At 41.0% G+C, this 21,945-nt stretch overlaps 1 long non-coding RNA gene across 3 annotated transcripts in view; it reads right to left on the bottom strand.

Annotated features, from left to right (window-relative positions):
* Positions 1-894: 894 nt before the first annotated feature.
* Positions 895-21,945, bottom strand: part of LOC106034903 (uncharacterized) — a 39,452-nt gene continuing 18,401 nt past the window's right edge. For all 3 annotated transcript variants that reach the window (XR_001206400.3, XR_010829475.1, XR_001206401.3), the window contains 2 exons: positions 4,757-4,832; positions 895-4,051 (listed from right to left, as the gene is read on the bottom strand). This is a non-coding gene — a long non-coding RNA (uncharacterized lncRNA). The remainder of the gene's footprint in view (positions 4,052-4,756; positions 4,833-21,945) is intronic.

The following is a 21,945-nucleotide window of genomic DNA, read 5'->3' on the forward strand; positions in this document are numbered from 1 at the left end:
AGTCAGGCATTGGAATGGGTTGCCCAGGGAGGTGGTGGACTCACCGTCCATGGAGGTGTTTAAGGAAAGGTTGGACGTGGTGCTTAGGGACATGGTTTAGTGGGTGACATTGGTGGTAGGGGAATGGTTGGACCAAATGACCTTGGAGGTCTTTTCCAACCTTAATGATTCTATGATTCTTTCCTGATTTCATGCCTCTGTAGGGGGTGTGGGCACCCGCGGGTGCAGGCGTGTGTCTGCATTGTTGCTGCATGTGGCAATGCCAGGGCTGCCCCGTGCTGGCCCCATGCTGGCCCCAAAAGCCCCACGGCAGGGCACGGCTGGGCCCAGCAGCCAAGCTGGCGGCGCCTCACCTCAGAGACAGCCTGGGGAAGAAAGGAGGGCACAGCGCTGCCCGGCACCTGGCAGAAAGAAAGGAAGAAAAGGGGAGAAACAGCCCTGCTGGCACCTGTGGGAGAGGACGAGGAGGGCAGGAGGGGCTCCAGGCACCGGAGCAGAGATCCCCCTGCGGCAGGAAGCAGCGCTGGAGCAGGGATTTCCCTCCCTCAGCCCCTGGGCAGGCCCCACACTGGAGCAGGGCACGGTGTGAGGAGGAAGGGGCGGCAGAGAGGGGCTCTCAGGGACTGACCCCAGCCCTGTGCCCACTCAGGGGCAAGAAGTGGAAGGGTGGGGGACGGAAGGGTGAGGCTGGGCATGAGAAAAAGGACAGGTTTTAGTTTGTAATAAGGGGTTTTAGTTTGTACCACTTTTTAATTGGCAATAAATTAACTTGCTCCAATTAAAGTCTGTTTTGTTTCTTACAGTAATTGACAAATACTGTCCCTGTCCTTATCTCAGCCCATGAGCTATTCCATCTTATTTTCTCCCCTTGTTCCTGCTGAGGAGGAGCTGTGGTAGAGCAGCTGGGTGGGCCTCTGGGCCCAGGTCAACCCACCACAGTCTTCGAATACTTCAAAAAAAACAATGCATAGTACTCCAATAGTCCAGTAAACTTATTACACAACCTAAAAATGAGCTTTGATTCTTTTTGTGAATCTGTGTAGCAGTGACAGGGATAGGATAACTTAACACACAGAAATAATATAAGCATTCTGTACACAAGAGATCTGGGAAGACAAATTAAGATATAATTCAGGCTGTGGCCTGAAGCTGTTCCACACACAGATCTCATGTTGATGTTAATCATGAAGTGGCTGGAGGGTGTAATCCTGGAAAAATATGTCTCTTTATAATGGGAAACCATTTTTTCTAGTTGAAAAATAAAACACGAAGAAATCCCTTATAATAGGATGAATTTACACACGATACATACGAACTATAAGCAATTTATTCTGTTTTTACTGAAGACAAACAGTGAAGGAAGTATATATGCACCACAGAAAATATGGCATTAAGACTTCTTCAGTCAAAGAATAAAGGGTTCAATGAGCTTGCTCTCATTTCCTACAGGAATAAAGCTCTGGGAAATTTCAGGCAGAGAAGTGTTGAGACAGAGACTCATCAACAATAGTTTAACTACCAATTATGTTTTATTGTCTAACTTGGTTATCATAGAACACGGGATACAAGGAGATCCATCTATCTATTTTCAAAGACATGTAAAGTTAACAGAAGTACTGGTCGGTCACACTGATAAAAGAAGATAATCACCTATTTTAAAGTGACACCATCTGTTTAGCCAGAACATAATTGCAAAAATAGATAAAAACACATTTTTAAGATTAGTTGACTAATGAAAAAAAATCATGGAATGTCGTGGCTTCACCACCATTTTACATTTTTCAACTGAGACATATTATCACTACAAATGGCTGGATGAAATAAAATGTTCCGAGTATAGAATTTGGACTAGACTGGTATTTGTTCACTGTAGCTCTAAAATGCATGCTCTTATGAATGGGCAACTGCAGTGAAGCCTGCCAAATTAGATAAAACCATCTAAGAAATTCTACTGCATAAAAGCTGCCAGTTGACTTCACTAATTTAAGTTATTTTCAAGTGTTGTATTTAGTCTGTTTTTAGTTCATTTGTCCATACAGAGTAAGTGGCTAACCAGGAATACCTGAATGACATACCAAAGATACCTTTTGAAATGAATCCTTGCTAAACAGTGAGCTGTTATGTGCTATATAATTCATCTGGAATTTCATAGTATACAAATTTTTTACACTGTGTTTAGTATTGCTCCCTTTTAGTGACAACTATTAAGTCTTACATATTTAAAAATTGGAGCTGTTTCAATTGTCTGTGTAACATTTCCTGTTTAACAAACTCTGTGGCGGATTTGGTCCCAGTTCAATAGGAAATCTCATGGTCTTCTCTGGGTTTGCATTTTACTTCCTGGGTACAACAGATTCTACTTTGAGATCTAACATTGTGCCTGGACATCATAAAAAATTTCAAATTGCTCTCAATTTATAGTCACTGCTGCTTGCACTTAGCGTTTTTCAGCAAAGCAATTTGTGTTGTATGATACTTTGAAGTAGTGTCCTTGTAAAGAATCCCATCATATGCTGCAATTTCATCTGTGTAGTCACAATAAAATTTTATACTTGGAAGAATCTGTGCTGGTTCTGTTCACCATCCATGAAGAATTACTCTCAATCTGTTCTAAGGTTAGATCATTTTATCTGCTTGAGCCTGACATATTTTGCTCAAGGGGTGGACAGTACCAGCATCATTTACTCTACAGACTTCTTCATGCAACTCCTTGGCTAATTTTTTGGTTACTTCAGAAACAAACTTCATTTAATAAATATTCTTCAAAATTATGATGATTTTGCAAAGCTGATAGGACATTTCAACAATTGTTTCCACAACATAAGTCTATCAGAATTTACCTCAAAAGATTTCAACCCCAAATGGTTTGTGAAATCACTGACAACTAGAACATACTTTCTTGCTATTTTCTACATTTAAATGTATTGTTACTCAGCTGGAAATCTCAATCACAACACAACTACTCTAGCCTGATAATACAGGACAGGAGAAGAATTTTCATTGATCCATTGACTATTAATATTTTTAACTAAGATATCACCAGATGGTATCCAATGCAGTGTAATTTTATAGTACCCTCCACATAACTTTTGAATACTTTTTCTATCATTAGGGTAGCTTCTCTTTCCTAACCATGCTAGGATATCAGAGCCCTACAAGTGTTCAATGTTGAGTGAGTCTTGTTGAACATGTTCAACAAAGCTCACCAGGAAATGCTTCTCTGGAAGGCAGCTACCATCTCACAGTTTACTAGGAGGCTACAGTTTTCATTAGAAGTCCCCCAAAGCTTGAGATTTTACCCTTCCAGATTTTTTCTTTGTTTTTAACTCAGTTTGTCAGGTTCTGTGGCCAACTCTCTCCTCCCATCCCCTTTCATGGGAGGACTTAATACACTAATTTAATCAAGGAAATATTTAATCAAAGTAATATATCATTAAAATATTGTCAAGCAACTTCAACTTTCAAGGCTTTTGGGAGCCCTATACATTTCTCAGGTCATGTCAATTAAATTTTACTCCCCAAGCTTTCCATTTATTTATTTGTTTATTCTTTTTGCCTTCTACTAATGTACTAAGTTACTAGATCTTGGGTGATCCCTTACCATATTCAAACTCTTGTTCTATTACAGTGAAATCAAAGAGTCAGACTTAAAAAAACTATTTAAAATAAAGCTTAGCATTAAGGTAGCTGAAGATAAACTTACTTATTTCATATTGACAATATAAATATCTCTAGTTAACTGCAATAACCACATTTCAACTGAAAGAGTAAATTCAGCTAAGATCCTTCTTCACACATACCCATATAGAAGTCATTCTATGCTATCACAATTATGTTTTCAGGTCAATGTCTGTGTCTGTTTTCTCTATACGAGGACACAAAAAAAATATATATATATACACAGTTTTGGTCTTTCAAGCCTGGAAAGCTACTTCCAAAGCAGCAGGAACCACCACTCTTGAATTGTGCTGGGATGTCCTTCTTCTGACTTTGCCAGATGTCAAACTCTTACAGAGTGAAGGAAAATGCTTGCCATTATATCTCATGCCAACTGAAAAAGGAATATATTCTTTACTTAGCATTTTTGCACTCATGAAGTTAAGAAGTTCTTTGGATTTTTGTTCATAGAACTTACTATTTCATATTTTTCTTTAACATGTAGCTATTTTTTTCTTTCTGTATTAAAAGCAACCTGATAATAGGTACTATTAGGAGATTACATGTGGTGAGGAAACATGCATGGAGGGTGCATATATGAACTTGCATGCATAGCTGTACCTAATAAACACAGTACTCCACCACAAGCTATGCTGGAAGTTACAGCACTATGAAGTAAAGAGATTAAGACTCCCAGCTGAGAACAGTAAGAATTTATGGTTTGCTATGCAAATCTTGCTGTTTGGAGGCCCCAACGCCATCAGAAAGGATATGAATGGCACTCTTTCATTGTAGTAAAGCAAGGAAGAAAGAGCCCTCACTTTCCTTCCAAATAACATCTTCTCAAGTCACAGAGAACCACACGAACTTTTGTTGTTACTTAAAATTTTTGGATTGATAACTGCAGCTTTTTACAGCAGAAGGATGGGAGGAAATACCCAGAACCTCCTAATTTCTTTCACCCCAGCCTGGAAGAGAGAGTAGATGGGGAACGAGAAGCTTTAAGAAGAGGACATTCTGCTGTTTTAGAACAGTCGACCCACTACAGCAGTGCAAACCAGAAGTTATTTTTGGATAAAAGAGCCACAGAATGACTTACCGAGTATTACATTCCCATATATTCAGAATTGTCTTCATCTGAGCCCGTTTTAGCTGTAACAGCATATTGCCCGATGCTGCAGCAAACATAACTTGCTTTAGCTTAGCTTTCTGAAATCACATGGATTTACCTCTAAAAGAAATTAAACTGCATATGATAAAGGTATAATAAAACTAAGCAACCATTGCATAATTAAACCTGTGGACAGGTAAGAAAAAAAGTGTTAGCAATGAACAGTAATCATACAAAAGCTACCTCCAGTGGAGCAGGTTTGAGGAGGAAGAAAACTCCCCACCATCAATATTCTCCTCCCCAAAAAACAGAACTGGAATGCTCACAACTTGCCTCAAGAACACCACAGAAGGGTGAGCATAGCACTCAATGTAGTAGATACAGGAAATCCTGTTTAGAGCAGTTTAAACTGAATCATTATTGGGAATTAGCTGTAGTATTACATGTTAGTATCATTTTATTCATAATAGTGATAATTGTTTGCAGTACCATGATTAGGCTGGTGAGGCACTGATTAGACTCAAATATGAAGTGTTCTTTAGCCTACACATTGCATAGGGCACAGTACAGCCAAGCATTCTTGTACTAGACTCATTTCTACATAAATGCTAAATTTCTTAATTGCATTAATAATAGTCCTTACAATTTGTCTGTTTTTAAAGCAAAGCGGAAGTGTTCTTTCATGTATGACAAAATTATATATGCTCTCAACACTTTAATATAGGTACCCATACCCAACTCTTCTTTAAACTATTCTGACAAGCTAAAGTATTTCCTGCACAGGTTAATAATGCCTTATTACTCTTATAAAACTGAATAGGTGCTGCAACACATTTTCTACAAACTGCAATAAGCAGCAAGTCACTAGAAGACAATTTCAGAAACTAGAAAGATACTTTAAATTGAGACTGAATTACCGTGAATTAGTAACAGCAGTAATTATTTTGTGTCAGTTTGGGAGCACCAGTAGGACATGGAATGGGAAATGTTTTATTGCATCTCGTTTGCTTCCCAAGCTGTCAGTTTTTCATAGTATTTCTGCTACTTATTAGTCAATAATCTCTACCATTCAAAAAGTCACCCAGAAGCCAGCAGGTCAGGCTGATGGCTGGACTTGGTGATCTTGAAAGTTTCTTTCACCTTAAATGATTATCTGATTCCAAGTGATCTACTAACAAAAAGTTCACATAGATCACTTCATCACCAGTTTAATCAGAAGTAATCTTGTTTATTTTGCGGTATTCATCATCTCAGCAGTTCAACAGCATACTGTATGATAAGGCAGCACACACACGGCTACAATAAAACACCACGTTAAAAGGTAAATAAAATCTTTTAGGGAAGCAAAGTCGCCATCAATATACTCACAATTTCCTAGGCAAGTTCACCGAATTGGAAAGAAGGGAAGAGGTGAAAGTTCTGTCTGTAAACTAGTGGGTAACAGTTCGCCAGCTGCCCAAATTATTCTCAAGTACTTAGGCACATCTCTGGATAAAAATTATTACGGTTCAGAGGATTTGATGTAGACAGGAACATTTGTCAAACTATAACCAAACTTTTTCAATTTACATTAGCGAAGTTATGAAGCTGAACTATGGCAGCCACTTGCACTAATCTATTAGTTAAAGAAAAAAGCCACAATGCATGACATGCCTGCAAATCTATCTATATCTGTAAGCAGATGTGTATATTCAGGAATGCATTTTAAGCATCATTAATACTGATACAGAAAGATACCGCAGTCATCTTTCATAACCAGAGGTTTCACAGCTGCAGTGTGCTTGAACAACCTTCTTCAGCTCAGAGTGTTCATCTGTCTTGTAGAAATGGTTCAGCATTTTCATTCATCATTTGAATGAGGTGTGGTAAAACTTCTACTTTTTTTTTTTAAGCTCAACTAGTGTATTTTCATGGACTGTGCTTTCTGAGCCCATTAATAGTAATGATGTTATATGGTTCATGCTAGTCCTTTCCTTGGGCTGCTGCCCACATCTGAGCAAGTAATAAAGAGGGAAAGCCCCTCCTGTATGGAAATGCATGGCTTCACTGGAGCAGGGTGAGTGGAGTGCAGTTAAAAGCTTCAACTAATAGAATCCGCTATTTTTTCCAAAGAAAGAAAGTAAGCAAGCACAGACAGAACAGGGACCTATCAAAGACAGAAATTCTCCCTAGGATTTTCTTTTTTTTTTTTTTTTTTTTTAATTAAACAGAATGCTGTGCTCATATAAATTCACAGGAACACAGGAGTAAAGACATATTTAGTATGTGCTGTACTGGGTATTATTCTCAGCTGCCTGTTTACTGTATTCTACTAGATAAGTGAGTAAAAGCAAAAGCTTACACCCCTCCCTGTGGCTTAGGAGGCCCTCAGCTGTGCCACATTACCATCATATTCCAAGCTACACTACATCTTTCATCTCCCCAACCGCCATGGATTTTGTGGCATCCAGGATCATGATTATCACTATGCTTGGAAGTACTCTTCAAATTTTATGTTTAGGGAGGGATTATTCGCTTTATTTAGAAATAGCTCAGATTCCTTCCTCTACTCCAAGACCAGAGCTGCTGACATCCATGGGCAGTTTCTCCCCTACTCCATTCAGAGATAAGTTTTCAAAATAAGCTGAGCATTTGGGGCCTGATTAATATCTATCTTCCAGAGTACTCTAAATGTGTCTTTACAATAGTGGTGCTGGGAAGCACAGCACAGAAAACATAACTCAGGGGAGATCGAAACAGTACTCTCAATTTAGACTGCTATGACCTAGAGTGACTAACAGTCCTTAAGGCTGTAAACTGGAGTAGTGCTGCATGCCCCCCTTAGCACACTCCACTAAACTATCTACTTCTTGAATGCCTTCACCATCCCAAGACATCATATCATAATGTCATACCAGAGAAAATAACTTTTTCTACAGTGAACCAAACTACAGCATACAGAATAACTACTGATAGCGAAAATAAAAAAAAAAATCAGGTAAAAGTGACCATCGCACTTCTTTGCCCATCTTGATAAGATGGGAAATCAATACATTTAAAGGAAATTTTTGCATGATCAAAACATGCTAAATATAAATTAAGAACCACAGAAACAACCCTCTAGGCACTCTCTATGAAGACTGACAAGGCAATCAAAGAAAAAAAAATCCAATTTGCCTGCTGCACACAATGAAGCAAAAAATGGAAATATTCTGGGTATGCACACCAGATGCTGACACAATCTCTTTCAGAACAAGTTAAGCAAGGGAACAGAGGGACCCTCAAAACCTTAAGGAAAACTCTTAAAAGACAAAGCATAATCGTCTCTCTCAGCACTACACAGAAGAACAGCAAATGATAGACATGCGTGCAAAGGACCAGTTTCCACTTTATCAATGGGAGTATGAAGAAAACAAAAGAAAACTGTCACCACTTTTGTTTTAATTCTATAATTATTCTCATTTTCATCTCTTCACTTACTTTCACACTATGCATATGTCTTTCCTTTGTTTAGAGCACAACATTTTTCAGCTAGATCAGACACTAAAGACTACAAACCAGCAACGCAGCCTGCAGAGACATAGATGACATTAATTAAAAGCCGTGCTTGGCTTAAGAAAGCCCTATTGTCTCAAACACCAAATGAATTAATCCAGACTGTTCTGAAAAGGGATGACATTATGAATAACTTCCACACGTCTTAAATGCAAGATGGTCCTGAAGAGGCTTGAATCCCAAATCTCTCTTCAGAGGTAAAAGAAAACGTGAGGCCACATTTGTTTTAAGAACAGAATCATTATTTTATGTCTACAGAATCATAAGAACCCAGTTATTCAAAATTCACAAATTTTAATTGATAGGGCTCTCAGATTGGTCACTACGGACACTATAAAACTAACATAGAAAGCATTTTTTTCTAAAGTAGTATGTCAATTTAACAGATGTTTTAAAGGACTAAAATGGATGTTTCCAGAGAATGATGAAGGATGCATCAAGGATGCATCAGTGAAAACATTATGCAAAAAGTAAAAGTGAAATACTGCTGCACAACAGGATGTTTAACTTACTTTTGCAAAACTGAACAGACACTAAGAGGATTCTTTTTAGTGAAAAAAAATTTAGAATGACTCCCAGGCCTTTGATCCAGTCATGGTGGAAACCTGCTCTGGCATGCTTCACAGCCTGACAGAGCAGCACTGTAGAGGAGAGTTAATCAGCAAGATGTATAATGGGAAGAGGTCAGAATCAATAAGGACTTGCTTCTGACACTATAGTGCTGAACACCACAATTCATGCAGCAATTCTTTTAACTAAAAATATCTTCATGATTGCAGGCCAACTCTTATTTTAGTGCCAGTGACAGATTAAGGAAGCGCTCACTACCAAACTTATCATTTATTTATGAGGATTCCAAGTGGTATACAGCAGTGAAGCAATTTCTTTCCCATGGATTTCAGCAGAATGAAAACAATGTTATGACAAAATGCCCATTGGGGCAGAATTAAGATTGAGAAGTCCTTAGTATTTAAAGGTCAGTTAGTCTTAAAAGTCCACATGTTTAGGAAAACCTGCTGTACTAGATAGAAAAAAATGCCCATTTAGCCTCGTGTCCCATCTTTAAGATGGAACAAAAGTGAATGTCTAGGAAATGGTATAAGAAAAGTTAAAAAGTCATATAGTGATACCTTCCTACTAAAGCTTCCCCAGTTCTAAAGATCTGACTCAGGAAAGTTCTGAATCAGAGATGGCGATTTCAGAACTCACAGGCCTTCACAGGTCATTCTTCCATTAATCTGACCAGGGTAAACCACTTGCAGTTAATAAAACTAAAAGAACAGCAGAAGCCCAGCACTCCTGGGCCAAACTGCTGATATCTACATTCCATTGATAACTTCAAGTAGTTAGAAATTTGGAATTAGTAGTTCTGAAGTTAGCTGTGTGGGTTGGAGATGTAAATATGAATCTTTTGAACAAAGGATTCCTATAATAGAACCTCCACTTAAAATCACATTATAAAATGTAAATATGCTTCCCTCATATGTAGATATAGCTGGGTGTTTCATCATACTTCCCAGAACCATTAGTTTCAGTAAACTAACTCATGCTAAAACTTGCTCAGTTTCTAAAGTGCAAACCCACACTAAGAACATTCAATTTCCGTATGATCTGACTTGCTGGTATGGGTATGGCTGATATTCAGCCTGTTGTCTTAGTGTCCTTATGAATGATAAGCACACTACAATACCACAAATGACTGAAGTGTTTGCCTTCTTTATTTTAGAAGTACAGCAGAAGAGGATGCATCATGATTTGACACAATGATTAGACTTTTTAAAAATGGTTTCATATTGAAGGCTAACATTCAAGAATAAAAGCAGGCAGATAATGCAAGAAAACAGGAACCAGTTGTAGTAGCAAGGAGAAGACTGCATGTGGGACTGTTGATCCAAACTAATGGGATCTGGAGGGACACAAAACAGACTTCTTGGAGGGAGAGTCTAACAGCAGATTTGAACTACTTCTCCCTGCCATTTTTTGGCCCTTCAAAGATATGAACTCCAAAATGAGTTGAATCGGGATTTTTAAAAAATCCTGAGAACCAAGAAAAACAACAAATTAACGTCTATGTTGTTAGCCCCTGAAAGCTTGTGTGAGGAAAGGAAGTTGCTGAAGTTAAGATGAAGGCACAAATAAGAGCACCGCTTCTAGCTAAAACCACAGCTTAGATTACATAACCAAGGAAGAGCACAAAACCAAGTGAAATATGATGCATCTATACAGCCTGTTCCCAGCCCCATCCCTACCCCCAAAATAATGGAACACCACCAATCCAAACCGACTTATCCAAAATCCCTATTACTTCAGAAAGACTATTAGCGTGCTAGCGGCTTCTAAACAAGTAATGGTTAAATAAAATATGGTGGGAAGAGTTTGGCAGAGAAGTTGGAGAACTCCTAAAACGAGTTGCCTCATTTTATAATTCCCTGCATCATTTCCCCAACTCATTTCCTCCTATTTGCACAATGCTGTTAAGCACGGTATGTTCATTTACCTAGTAAACCAGCTCACGTCCCCCTTCCTCATCTCTGCAGAAAGAACTTCCCCTTTCCCTTCGTCCTGTACACAGCAACTGAAATTCGGTACAGCTTCACAACAAATACTTTTCTTCGCTTTTATCAAAACAAAAATGGGGATGTTTTGATATTCCGAAAGGGGCAAAAGACTCTTAGTATTCTTCATGCCACAAAAAATCAGCCAACATTCATTCAGTTAATGCCTGGATCACCTATTTTCAGTCTCCCCTCAGCTAAATCTTTCTTGCTAATCCCCCCAGATCAATATAGCTATGTCTAACATAAAAACTGTTACCAAACTGCATGCAGGTAATTACAGAGATCAGTTTCTATCTTTTTGCCAACAACAGCAGATTGTATTGCCCTGTGCTTTAATTCCGCACTTGTTTCAGAGGCTTGGGTTTTGCTGAAGTTGATATACTTGAAGGGCATGAGATATCTGGTAACATTAACTAAATTCATAACGCTCAGAATAAAAAGCAAAATAAAATAAACTGTAATAAACAGTAACTTTTCATGTTCTAAATGATACAAACCAACAAGATGACAATTTTTCATTTTCAGGTCTCAGATAACTTTAACCTTGTAGTATGAGGGGGGTAGACAAGGCAATCTCCAGAGCTCCCAGCTGTCTGGTGACTGCTAATTAGCTACACAGCAATCATTATGCTGAACATTTCATCACAGCAGCATTCCATTTTTTTCTCTCAACCTACCTAATGCTACATTTAATATCTTTCTCTTACAGCACCATTTTCTTGCATTTTACTTCCCACTTTGAAGCGTTTGATACAGCTTTAGACTCCCTCCAAATTTTATGAAGCACCATTAGATTTATCAAGAACACATCACAGCAAACTGAAATCCACCCTTAACGAAGGAAAGAAAGCAAAAACACCTTCCTGGCATCCACTTACTTCCACCTCCTCCACCCCCGCCCAAAGTAGTGCAGGAGAATGGGGGCTGCGGTCAGTCCCCAACACTTCATCTCTGCCACTCCGTCACGGTCACTCTGTGCCCCTGCTCCAGTGTGGAGAGGACCATGGTGGAGCTCAGCTGCCCAGCAAGGTAAAACCACCACACCCAGACCAGTGGAAGGCATCCCTGACCAGGGCAGGGAGGTTGGAACTAGGTGATCTTTAAGGTCTCTTCCAGCCCAAATCGTTCTACAATAAATGTAAAAATATATTATCAACAATTCACTCACATACCATACAACCTTCCCCCGGTGCTGACCGACTTACTAAGAAGTCAAGGATATTGTTTCTACTGTGCCATAATTGTAGAGTACTCAAGAAATAAGAATGGAAGCAACACTTGGTAGCTTTATTATTTCAGACACCTAAGCCCAAGATGGGAGTTAAAGAGCTGAGCATGAAGTCTTAAGAAACATTTTTATCGTCATCACACTTTAAAAAGAAAAATGTTAAAACCAAAGAAGGAAGGAAGTTAAATGTTTTGTGAGCTTTTACTAAGTGCTTTGTTACTTACTGGGTGCTACCGAGCGCTTCATTACTGGTGTAGATTTAGAACCGTGGAGTCAGTTTGGGAATTCAGAGGAAGAACTGATTAGAAACAATTAGGATGAAATGACTGCTAACTGGAGAAGAAGGTATTAAGGTTGACACCTTCAAGGCTGCCTAAGGAAGCCACATTTCTTGCCTTTTTAATAGTTTTGCAAGTATTAGGTCCCTAAAAGATTAGTCTATCACTTTATCTCCCACAGAATTAGGATATTATTTCCTCTCAAATATCTGTCCAAGGGAATGTAATGGGGTCTGAAGAACTCATGAGACAGAATCATAGAATATCCCGAGTTAGAAGGGACCCATAAGGATCATCAAGTCCAACTCCTGGCACCACACAGGTCTGCCCAAAATTTTAGACCATGTGACTACATGCACAGTCCAATCGCTTCTTAAATTCAGACAGGCTTGGTGCAGTGACTACTTCACTGGGGAGCCTGTTCCAGTGTGCGACAACCCTCTTGGTGAAGAACCTCTTCCTGATGTCCACCCTAAACCTCCTCTGCCTCAGCTTGACACCATTCCCAAGGGTCCTATCACTGGTGATTAAGGAGAATAGGTCACCTGCCCCTCCACTCCCCCTAGCGAGGAGGTTGTAGACTGCGATGAGGTCTCCTCTCAGCCTCCTCTTCTCCAGGCTGAACAGGCCAAGTGACCTCAGCCAGTCCTCATACGAGTTCCCCTCTAGGCCCTTCACCATCTTTGTCGCTCTCCTCTGGACACTCTCCAACAGTTTTACATCCTTTTTGTACTGTGGTGCCCAGAACTGCACACAGTACTCGAGGTGAGGCTGCACCAGCGCAGAGCAGAGCGGGACAATCACTTCCCTTGACCGACTAGCGATGCCGTGCTTGACGCATCCCAAGATACGGTAGGTCCTCCTGGCTGCCAGGGCACACTGCTGGCTCATATTCAACTTGCTGTCAACCACAACCCCCAGATCCCTCTCTGCAGGACTGCTCTCCAGCATCTCATTGCCCAATCTGTACATATAGCCAGGGCTGCCCCATCCCAGGTGCAGGACCCGGCACTTGCTCTTGTTAAACTTCACGCGGTTGGTGATCGCCCAGCTCTCCAATCTGTCCAGATCTCCCTGCAAGGCCTGTCCACCCTCAGCAGAATCCACAACTCCTCCAAGTTTGGTGTCGCTGGCAAATTTGCTCAAAACACCTTCTAGTCCTACATCCAAATCGTTTATAAAAACATTGAAGAGGACTGGCCCTAAATGGAGCCTTAGGGGACCCCACTAGTGACCATCTGCCAGCCTAACATGGCCCCATTTACCACAACCTTTGAGCCCTGCCCGTCAGCCAATTGCTCACCCATCGTATGATGTTTTTGTTTAGCTGTATGCTGGACATTTTGTCCAGTAGGATCCTATGGGAAACCGTGTCAAAAGCTTTGCTGAAGTCCAAAAAGATCACATCAGCTGGTTTCCCTTGATCAACTAGATGGGTGATCTTATCATAAAAGGAAATCAAAGTTGTTAGGCAGGACCTACCCCTCATGAACCCATGTTGGCTGGGACCAATGACTGCATTGTCCCCCAGGTGCGCTTCAATAACTTCAAGGATCATCCTCTCCATAATTTTACCAGGCTCTGACGTGAGACTGACAGGCCTGTAATTGCTAGAGTCTTCTTTCTTACCCTTCTTGAAAATCGGTACAACATTTGCCAGCTTCCAGTCTATTGGGACCTCTCCAGATTCCCAAGATCGTTGAAAAATAATTGAGAGAGGTCCCACGATGACGTCAGCCAGTTCTCTAAGCACCCTGGGATGAATCCCATCTGGACCCACGGACTTGTATGGATCCAGATGGAGCAGCAAATCCCGCACACGTTCAGGGTCGGTTGGGATTTTGTCCTTCCCACCATCATGGTCCTCCAGCTCAGGGTACCCTGGGTCCTGAAGCCCATCATCAGTGTTAAAGACGGAGGCGAAGAAGGCATTAAACATCTCTGCTTTGCTTACGTCTTTGTCTGTGAGGAGACCTTCCCCATCAAGTAGCAGACCTATGTTTTCTTTGGTCCTCCTTTTTCCGGTGACATATCTAAAAAAAACCTTTTTTATTGTCTCCCACAGACTTGGCCAGCTTCAACTCTAGTTGGGCTTTGGCCACACGAACTTTCTCCCTACAAACACAAACAGCATCCCTGTATTCCTTCCACGTTGCCTGACCCTCCTTCCAGCAGCCATACGTTTTCTTTTTTCGCCTAAGCTCCAGTAGAAGATCCCTGGTCAGCCAGGCTGGCCTTCTGCCCCGCCTGCCTGATTTCTGATATTTTGGAATCACCTGATCTTGTGCTTTTAGGAGGCAGTGCTTAAAGATTGACCAGCACTGACTGATGGACGCCAATGCCTTCAAAAGCAGTTTCCCAAGGGACCTTGCTGACTAGTTCCCTGAGCAGCCTGAAGTCTGCTTTCCCCATATCCAGGGATGAAGTTTTGGTGGCAGTTTTCCTCCTGTCGCCATAAATTTTAAACTCAACCACTTCATAGTCACTATGGCCAAGATGGCCGCCAATTGCCATGTCCCCCACAAGACCCTCTCTGTTCTCCAGCAACAGATCTAGGAGGGCACCTTCCCTAGTTGGCTCTCTTAGCACCTTCACCAAGAAGTTATCATCGAGGTGCTTTAGGAACCTCCCGGACCTGCTCGTGTCGTCCATGTGGTAATCCCAGTTGATGTCTGGCAAGTTGAAGTCCCCCATTAGGACAAGGGGAGTTGATCTCGAGGCATCTCTTAGTTCCGCAAAGAATAATTCATCAGTATCGTCGTCCTGGCCAGGTGGTCTGTAATAGACTCCCACAACGACATCCCCTTCATTTGTTTGTCCCTTAATCCTTACCCAGAGGCTCTCAACTTTGCCATCACCAACTTGAAGTTCCACACAGTTCAGCCTCTCCTTCACGTACATCATCACCCCCCCACCTCGCCTGCCCTGCCTGTCCCTCCTGAGGAGCCTGTAACCATCTATTGCAACACATCAGCCACAGGACTCACCCCACCAGGTTTCGCTTATGCCAATGATGTCGTAGCTGTGGGACTGGGCCAAGACTTCTAGCTCATCCATTTTATTCCTCATACTGTGTGCATTTGTGTAGAAACACTTCAAATGCGCCTCCCTACACGCAGCACCTTGTGGAGCCGACCAAAGGACCTCACTAGCCCACAGTCCCTCTGATTCTAGTGCACCATCCCTTAGCTGATCACTGGCATGCCTGGTTTTATCCTTCCCCCTTCGACTGTAGTTTAAAGCCCTATCAACTCCTGAGCAAAAATCCTTACCCCTCTCTGAGAGAGGCGCATCCCATCTGGTGCCAGCAGCCCCCATGTCGTGTAGACCTTCCCATGATCAACAAACCCAAAGTCCAGCCAGTTGCACCAGTCTCAAAGCCACGTATTGATAAGACAAGTCTGCTTGTCACCATCGATCCCCCCTATCAGAAGGGCAGAGGCGAACACAACCTGTGTCCCTGATCCTTTAACCATCCACCCCAAAGCCCTAAAGTCCCTTTTGATCGCTCTCAGACTTCTCCTTGCTACTTCGTCATTACCAGCCTGAAAAACCAGTAGTGGGTAGTAGTTGGTGGGCTGTACCAGGCGAGTGCCTTTCTTGGCAATGTCTCTCACCCAAGCCCCAGGGAGGCAGCAGACTTCCCTGTGGGTTGGGTCTGGATGGCATATTGGTCCCTCTGTCCCTTTCAGAAGGGAGTCCCCCATGACGATAACCCTTCTTTCTTTCTTGACAGAAGATGTAGTGATGTGGGGGGTAGATTGCCTTGCCTTAGGCACCCCTTCCAACTGGAATGGGCTTTTGTCTACATTGTTGTTTTGACTGTCGTGTTCTAGAGCCTTATATCTGCTATATAAGGGTAGCTGGGAAGGTGAGGTGGGCGGGGAGAGGGCTCGCCTACCACCCCAAACAGGAACCTGCCTCCATACCCCCCCCCTTGGCCTAGGTCTCCTCCTACTGCCTGGCGGGACGAGGGAGCTTTTGTCTCCTGCATAGCAGGAGACACTTGTGCTGTGGCAGGCTCGTGAGTCTGTCTCAGAGAGGGTAGAGTACACCTCCACCAGTCAGTTTCCCTCTCTGACTCCCTGATGCTCCTGAGCCTGCTGACCTCCTCCCAAAGCTCTGCTACCTGGCTGAGCAGCTCTTCAGTCTGGGCACACACCTCCCACAGGCATACCCCTCGCTGCTGCTGTTGGATACCGACAGAAGACTCGGGCACACCCTGCAGCCCAAGACCTGGACAGCGGTGTGTTTCCCCGAGCCCTCCGTCTGAGTAGCCACATCGGTGATCTTCTGTGGCTGAAGATCCCTAGCACAGATTGCCAAAGAGCTGGCTCATAAACAAGAAATCATCCAGTCTCCACGATGGGGAGGCTGGAATGAGTGAAGAACCTTAGTAATTCCCCCCAGCATATGCTGTATTAGCTTGTCACAAAAAAAAAAAAAAAAACAAGTAGTGATAAAAATTCTGCAAGTGTAAGGTGCAGAGCAACTATCATAGTCACTGTTAATTGGAAGCAGATCAAACTACAGAAGAAAAACAAGTCCAGACTTGCTAAGAGTAGAAGTAGTAAAAGAGATGAACTGAGAGGGAAGAAACAGAGTTGTATCATTGAGCAAGGGAAGAAACTAGGAGGAATGGTCTTTTTCCTGGCTTTAAAATTGTCTGATATCTACTAAAATTAGTTAGTAGTAGACCTTTTTTTCACGGGGGGGGGGGGGGGGGGGGGGGGGGGGGGGGGGGGGGGGGGGGGTATGTAATGCAGAAACATGTTTCTGCACAAAAAATCCAGCTGCTTTATTAGGACAGTGATGAAGGACATCACATCAGTTTTTCAGTATTTTAACTCATCGAGAGAGTAGTTTTAAAACAGGTGCATCCATTTGAGCTACCACAATTTGTAATGACAGTTTGTGGCTCCAAGCTCAGACTTGGAAATTGAAGACCTGGAAAGAGCAGAAGACAGACCATTTTAGCTGTCTGAAGAGCCACCACAGAAGAATGGAACATAGAAGTATGCACTTACTACACTCCTGGTTTCCACTGTGCATAAGTAGACTACTCAATTGGCTAGTACTTCAAAGTGTCACCTTGAACTTGTTTGCTTTTTCATTTCAAGATACACATAATAAGAAACTACAGGAAAGCTTTACTACTGACATTGGAAATAAACAGACACAGCTACCTTGGAAAAAAAAAACACCCCTTAAACGCTTATCAAAAGTTATTGGGGGGGGGGGGGGGGGGGGGGGATTGGCCAGAACTGGATGCTTTTGAAAACCCCTAAGTGTTGTTTGTATTGTTCTTTTGTTTCTTTGTTTTTAACAGAAGTGTCCTTTATTCTCTATGCCTCTATGTTATAGGTTTAGGAATAGAATTCTATTGGTTTACATGAACAAAAGAGACAATATCAAGTGTATCTATGAATGCTTTGTATGTCTTATGAAGTGCCCATATTGCACCATGCCATTATGGATTTTTTTTTTTGGATACACATCATAACTAGACTTCTTTGAGAAATGGATAGTCTTGGTCTCACTTCAAAGTGCAGCCAGATGCTTGGCTTATCAATGTTCAAGTAACTTTTTTTTTTTTTAATGTGGGGGATCTGGGCAGAACAAACGTCAAAGCTGTAATGAGTCCAAACTATAGTTCCCAGTAGTAAGTCACAAAATCAACTCTTGGGAACAGCTACACTTCTGTACTGAGTCACTAGCTATCCAATAAAAGAGATCTGTTTCTTGTTCAAGGAGTTGACAAGACACTAAATCAAAAGTTTGCTTTTTCATAAGGATTAAAATAACCTTGTAAGAGAAAGGGAGGTGAAGTAGAAAATATCCATTTGGAGGGTGAGGGAGAAGATATAGTTTTGGAGGTATTCATTAAATAATAAATAAAAATAACACAGCCTCAAGAAAATCCAGTGATATTGCTGGAAGGTTTGGAAGATAAAATGCTAGTTTTAAGTATTGAAGCACTGATCTCCACAGACATGATTTGAAACCAGACAGGTTTGTCTTGCTCTATAGTCATATTTATAAATATTCAACCCTTCCTTTTCTACTAGTCTCATGATGAATGAAGGTGTTACTCTATCCTAGGTTGTACAACTTTTATCTTTTTCTCTCCCTGTCTTATGAGCCTTAATTTATTTTCAGCTTGACATTTGATTTTGGTTATAAGGTTTGTTTGTTTTTTCCCCACTTTCAAATATGCACTCCTCATTTCCAGTAAATAGATCAGTTTAAATCAAAAAGCAAAGCATGTCTTGTTTAAGGGTTAAGAGTATGGGTACAATGTAATTATCATAAAAATGTTTTTCACAAAAATGTTTCTAAGCTAAAAATAAATACATATTTACCATGCACACACACTCAGTGTTGACAAATATTTTTTAATAATATGGTTTTAAAAGTTTGGTTTCTCACTCAGTTTAACATGAAAAAAATAAGCAGATGGCAACACAGTATGTGCCTTTTGGATATTATGATAAGATATCCATTGCTGAAATGTAAAAATTACCTTGTGGCTACTTCATCAGTATAGTAAGATATGCTGTTTGAAATGCAGAAGCAAACATTTAGAATTATGAATTCACTCAGCATGCAGAGGAGTTTTCAAAGCAAAGTGAAGTTCAAGTTCAGAACAGACTTTTTATTTGAACAATTTTTGTAATATCACAGTTAAAAGATCCCCTTAAAGCAGCTATTAGTTAAGCCTCCTGCCTTCTTTTAATACACCAGTAATAAATATTATAGCTACAATAAAATACACAATACCTGAAAATTGCTGTTATGAGATCTTCTTCAACACAGCAATTAATTAAGAAATGTTAAACCAGTAAAATGTAGAAAGACATAGTATGTTTTGAAGCACCTCAGCAGTCAGTTTAAAATATACCTGTGGAAGGGAAAGAAGCTTAAATATAGAGTGGAGTTTTGAGTTTGTACTATGCATTTTTCAAGTTACATACACTAAGGCTATGTTTTTTCACCCAAATTTAAATGACTGGAGGAAGTTTCAGCACCAAACAAGAAAGACAATGACAAATATGAATTTCTCAAGAAACGATTGGGGTTATTTATTAAAAATATAGAAGAATACTCCCCTAGCTGTCTCCAGACATTTTAAGAGCCACCTTCCTATTCCTTAGAGGGTTAAGCCTCTAAGCAAAAGGCTACTACCATATACTGCAATTTTAAAGAAGGTTTAAGCACAGGAAGGCTGACTACTGTAAAAAGAAACATGGTATGCATCTTCACGGTATTTTACAGGCAGCTCCAACTGGCTTTGTCTGCTCTCCAGCCCCGCTGGATGTAAGCCAGCAGCAGACCAGAAGATGCTGAGGTACAATTAACATGGCACTGAGTTTGAGCTAATAATCCTTGCTGAGAGACAAGGCTTTTAGGCTCATATGGCACTCAGGCTCAGTGCCGTGCTAACACAGCTACATGGCTTCCACTTTGGAGCTGGCTTGCATCCAGCTGGTCCAGAGAGCAAGCAAGGACAGCTGGTATTTGCTCTGAGCATGGGCAAGATTTACTAGTGCCTACCACTGCCTGCAGGAAATGCAGAGCCCAGACCGTGAGCAGGACCACGCTGTAAGCAAGACCTTCTGCTTCTGTTAGCTAGAAATACAAGAGAGAATGGCTGAAGGGAACATCTATGTACTTGCAAGGCTCAGTGAAAGTGTAATAAGGGGAGGATTGTATCCAAAACACACTTTGTATGTGTACTTCTGTCAATCTTGGATGATTAGGTCAAGTATGTTGTCCTCCTGTGACACTGCAAATCTAACTGCCCTGTGTTCATGAAAGAAAATGGTACAAGTATTATTTTGTGCCTTGTGACCTTTCTGTGCATAGTGTTTGTCAGATCTGCCTGTGACAGTGTTCAGACAACCAAAAATCCCCAAGTTTGCTTGTACCATCATGTTCAGAGTTCACGAAACATTTGGATTATTACTCAAACCCAGTCTCTCAGTTGCAGGAAACATGGAAATTCAAACAGTGAAGAGCATGAATCTGGGCTTCTAACTTAGGGGGGCTCTATCTGAGATATAAGAATGAAATCAAGTCTAATGTAAAGTCCAATTTACAATCTTAGCAATATACGTATCAGTGGGTTAACTCAATGATTCCTCTTACTCCAACAGGTTAGGAAGCAATATACAGGGTTAAAATAGGCTTTGGTGAATCAGAGTGAATGCTTTTCAGATACAAATACCCCTCTCCACAATTCACTATATTTTCAGTTCTGTGTATATAGCAGGATCCAAAGATAAGTCTTTCTAAAACTTGTGGAGAGGGAGAAGGCGGGAAGGAACAGGCTTGTAAGCCATGAAATTTGACGTTACTGGGAAATGAAGAAAGTATACCAGAAATCTTGAATTAAATGGAAAATAAAGTTATTAAGAAGGGAGGAAAAATACAACATTTTTTAAAAAGAAGCTTCTTCTAAAAAATGTTGCATATAAGAATTCAAAGTATAAAAACATTAATTCCCTATGTAGACTGAGTATCAACAGAAAACTACTTCCGTGCAGGGAGCTTAAGGCAAGAGGAAAGACAGCTACCTGTCTAGGTGACGCATCTATTTACAGAACACAAGCAGCTTGTAACTCTCAAAGCTGAACCACTTGAGTTTAAGACAGGTTCTGACCAAAGTAGACAGGGTGCAGTAAAGAAGAAAAGAACACATGGGGGAAGGTGTTGAACAGATCTGCCTCAGAACTAGCTGCTGCTGGCATACAGCAGGGAAACGGTCTCCTCTTGGCAGGATGAAAAGAGGCGCAGTGAGGAGCTGATACTACTAGTTGGAACCTGACTTCTGAAAGATAACCCTTGATAATTCTTTCCCAACCAAGGAAATTACAATCGTGAGATGACGGAAGCTAAGCCCAGGGACTCCCCTACAGGAAAAAAACAGTGGCTAAATGCAAACTTCACCAAAGACCCATTTAGTAAATTACCTTTGCTATATATAAGAGGTAGTAGTTGTCACAAGGCAGACCTTCTACTATGTCTGATACTAAACTGATAGTCGTGAGAAATACTTTAGTTTTAGTATTACAGGAAGGCTCAGCAGAACTTAGCTTACTAAAAAAAGGATTATACAGAGGATTTATCTGACAGCACTTTAATACCACCATCCCAAACGCACTTCATTCAAAGTACTTTGCTGCAGGCAAAGTAACAAAATTTAATTGTGACTGTAGGCATTTTCTTGCCAGTTCTCCACAAACAGTCCATGGATTTCATACAACTATCGATCAAAAGTTTAGTGATGAAAGTACCTATTCCTACTCAATTTACACATTAAAACTGACTTTCTACTGTTTTGAAGCATATGATAGATGTTTACATCCTGAGGAGTAGTTAGGAAGAATTTCTATGGATTGAAAGTAAATCATTATCAGTGCGTAAACACAAACATGGACAGTTAAATGCATGGCTAGAACACAAAGATAGCTACAGTCAGTCATTCCTGCACGGAGCTGTACAGTCAGACCTTCGTACTGGGGACACCCTCAAAATCCCCTATTTGTAATGTATAGAGGACTGAATACCAGGTCCAGG

The sequence above is a fragment of the Anser cygnoides genome, chromosome 2 (genome assembly GCF_040182565.1).
Source record: "Anser cygnoides isolate HZ-2024a breed goose chromosome 2, Taihu_goose_T2T_genome, whole genome shotgun sequence".
NCBI classification, from domain to species: Eukaryota; Metazoa; Chordata; class Aves; order Anseriformes; family Anatidae; genus Anser; species Anser cygnoides.